Source organism: Puma concolor, chromosome A1 (genome assembly GCF_028749965.1).
Source record: "Puma concolor isolate L17-30 chromosome A1, mPumCon1.1.hap2, whole genome shotgun sequence".
Taxonomy (NCBI): domain Eukaryota; kingdom Metazoa; phylum Chordata; class Mammalia; order Carnivora; family Felidae; genus Puma; species Puma concolor.
The window spans coordinates 3,511,648-3,515,674 of NC_141667.1; positions in this window are offsets into that span (position 1 = coordinate 3,511,648).

Sequence of the window (4,027 nt, forward strand, 5' to 3'; positions counted from 1 at the left end):
GAGAGAGAGAGAGAGAATGCATGGGTTGGGGAGGGGCAGAGAGAGAGCAGGACAGAGGATCCAAGTGGGGCTCAACCTCATGAACTGTGAGATCATGACCTGAGCCAAAGTCAGACGCTCGACTGATTGAGCCACCCAGGTGGCCCAAGGATGCCTTCCTGGTGTTTCTTCACCAGCCAGACTATGACCTGCCCCCCTGCACTGACCTTGTTGCATGTTTTCCACATCATTGTTCCCAATGGCACGGGGCTGGGCGTGTCAGCTGCCTCATGCACGGTGTGTCCTTGGGTCGCCCGCAGCTGGGAGCATCCAGTGAGAACAGTAGTGTAATAGATAGATGCTCAGTATTAGAGTGTATTCGGTTAGAGCATTAGGCTCTAGCAGATGATCAATAACTGAGTAAAACTGAGTTATAATTGACTAGCAAGAGTTTTTCACAAGCGCCTCCACAAGCTTAATAATTAAAACTTGCCACTCAACGTTAAACTTGGCCAGCTGTGACACAGACAAGGGGGCTCGTGGAGCTAAGGATGCTTTGCAGACTTCTCAGGATTGACCCAAATTGTCCCCAATTATAGGTAATCAATCCTGTGACTATTATGTTAGGACTCTGTTCAATTAAACAAATTCCCACTGGGAAAGTCTTCTCTTCTTAATTCAATCGAGAGAAACAAATATCACTCCTGATTTGAAAATCCATAATAAATTGGGAGACATCAGCTGTCGATGCCCAAATATCTAGGAAAGGGGTCTGGCACTGGAATGAGAAGGAGCAAACTAAAGAACCGGGCCATGATCAGGAATCGTTTTCGAACCTGATTTCATCAGCTCACAATGGCCTCATTTCGTCTCTGGTGTCCCAGAAAAGACATCCGCTTATGGCTGAGCAGCAACGTGTCACCCAAAGGAATCAGCGGAGACGTACTTGAGTCAAGGCGTGTGCTGCCTCTTGGGTCCAGCTGCAGCCCCCCCCCCCCCCCGCAGCCCCCGCCACGCTCCCTGGAGTGTACCAACACACAGGAGACATAACGTCACGATGTTGCGTGTCCTTGGCTCACCCTATATTGCCCCAATACAAATTAAACCCCATAGAATCTGCAAAAACCAACTCTGAAGTGTGTTTTTAACATTTTCTTAAAGTCTTAATCTAGTCTGTGATGGCAACTTTAAATGCATCAGACTCTCGGGTCCCCGAGTATTTCACAAGCTGCATTTGACATTCTTTGAGACTCCCCCACCGCTCAGCTAAGCGGGCTGTCCCCTGCACACCACACTGACGGAAATGTGGGGGAGACATCACGAGCGACAACGGCTTAGGGATGGCGGTCCCGGTTAATCAGTTTTCTCCTCTCGTGTCACTTGGCGGTCCTCACTCTGTGTTGACTTCAGGGAGGAAACTTGGTATTCAAGGCAAATACTTATCAAAACACAATTTATTCAGAACAGCTTTCAAACGCAGGTTCAGAATATTTGCCTGAATAATCACTCAGGCTAAAGTATGGGGGAGCTCAAAGGTTTTCTCCACTGATTACTCGCTCAATGCTGGTACCTTCATGTGAATTTTAACTCAAATTGCATCTGGTGTGTTTCGGCTGTGCACCTAGCCTCTTGCACATTCTATGTTCTATTTAAAACTTTGCCTTTTTCGGTTGTAGAGCGTGGTCCCCACCCGTCTGGCCCTGACAGTCAGCCTCACAGCACCTGCTTGCAGCCTTTCAGCGGCTTTCCATCCCGGAGCTGTTCAAAGGCGCTCGCTATGAACACTCCCGTTCAGATTAACCCTCTGAAGCCAGGACAGGAACCCACGGATGGAACAATGGCATCTGACTCCTCAGTGACGTCCGGTTACGTTTGAGAACAGGACAGATTTGGACATGCGGTCGAGATATATTCTCTTAACCTTCAAGCTCTTAAGAATACCAATCATCCTAGTTTACTCTTTCCTCCATTTACAGCGTACTACGTGTGGAGGAAGGGGAGGGGGCTCATAGGAGGGTAAAGGCCTGGAAAGGCATCATCTCTCCGCCCAGGTGGTTCACATGCACATTGAATTTACAACATTTGCGAGGAAAGGCATGTGTACTCTCCGGCAAGAGCTAAGGTGCTTCTGGAAGAGGGTGTTGGACCTGGGTTGTGCACAACGTGGAGGATTCAGACAGGAAGGAGTTGAAGGTGCAATGGCATAGGAACCCGTAGGCCATGTTTGGGGAATGACATATAATATGACTTGAGCTGCAAGTGGAAGTAATGAGGGCAGCAGGGGTGATGGGTGTTGTTTTGGGAAACTCAGGTTGAGGAATAAGAGTTTTAGAACCATCTGGTGGAGAGCAGGCTCTCATTACCCACAAAGCACCTGGGCTGTGAGGTGAAGGGGAGAAAGGATTTGGGCGACCTGGGAAACAGTCATATTACTGACGCTATCTTTATTATTCATGTTGGAATTAGCACCGTCGGGCTTTCCTGCACTCTGGGGAAAACGACCACATGGGACAATGAGTCAACCAGGGAAACAACACCTGTCAGGCCTTGGATATGAGGGTTAGGATCCAGAAGGGAGAAGAGGTCAGATGCCAGAGCTGGGCATTGGACACACGTCCTGTGTGTATTTGCTGTGTGCATATGTGCTCTGCACACGACACCTGCTATCCAAACTACCCGAGGAGAATCCTGCTTCTTCCTCTTTTGGGAGGAAGTAATCAAGACACTATGGCCTTTCAGAAAAGTACCAGGATGTTACTCTTTCTGCCTTCATCACTGTGTCTCTCCACAGAGTACCGCCCCCAGCTTCTCAAGAATAAACTGGAAACCCATGCAACGTCCTGAATCACCTTTTTAGCACACATATAGTGACAATGAGTGAGAAAAGGAGGTGCGGTTGGCCTCAGAGAATTTTCCAGCTGTACGGCGGGCTCCATGCACACAATGCAAAGCCAGTTCTCTGCAACGAGGGCATCTTCCCAGGCTCTCCTACTTCCATTAGCTCAGCCTGTGAATGCTAATACTGGAATAGGTAATTTGGTCACAGAATCATTCCAAAGTGAGAAAGAAAGAGCAAGAAAGGGGCGCCTGGGTGGCGCAGTCGGTTAAGCGTCCGACTTCAGCCAGGTCACGATCTCGCGGTCCGGGAGTTCGAGCCCCGCGTCAGGCTCTGGGCTGACGGCTCGGGGCCTGGAGCCTGTTTCCGATTCTGTGTCTCCCTCTCTCTCTGCCCCTCCCCCGTTCATGCTCTGTCTCTCTCTGTCCCAAAAATAAATAAACGTTGAAAAAAAAAATTTTTTTTTAAAATAAAAAAAAAAAAAAGAAAGAGCAAGAGAAAAGAGAACTTGAAAAACATTACTTTTAAAACACTAACAAGACTGTCTGGATCGCCAGCCATCAGGGGAAAGATCAACTAATACATCAAAACCTCCAAGATACGGACGCCTCAGAAATGTCGCCTTCTTCCTGGAAATCCTGTCTTGTCAACTGGTCAGAAGATTTCAGTGTTTAAACAACCTCACGGCTAATCTGACATTGATATAAAGCTTGCCACTTACATGAAAATGCCAGCCCTCACCCAGGACCTGATGCGGCTTCTCTGAGAGGGGAACGGCCTGTGTGTATCTCGTGGACGTGGAAAAGGGAGCACGCGGTGCCTTTTATTTCAAATAGCTTTAATATACAGAGAGAGTTGGGGGAGAGGGTTAAGATGAGAATACGTGACCGACTAACCGAACTCACGTTAATGAAGTCCGTCATCGAGCGGCCAGCAAGTGTCAAATAAGGGTCTTTTAGCAAAGAAAATGTAGTTTCACTACATTGATCCAGGGCCTGCTAATGAACATAAAATATGAGTCAATTGGCCCCTTTAAATCTATTAACAGAGGCGGAATCTATTCAGAGGCAGAAGTGGCCGCAAGAGTTGAAATCGCATGTGCCTTGCAGATGTCTCTGAGCCTTTATTCTCCTATACGATTGTTTGTTCATAGAGCCCGTGGGCTCCTAGGCTGTGGTCTCTATTAAAGTGGAAAATAAGAGAGAAAAGGAG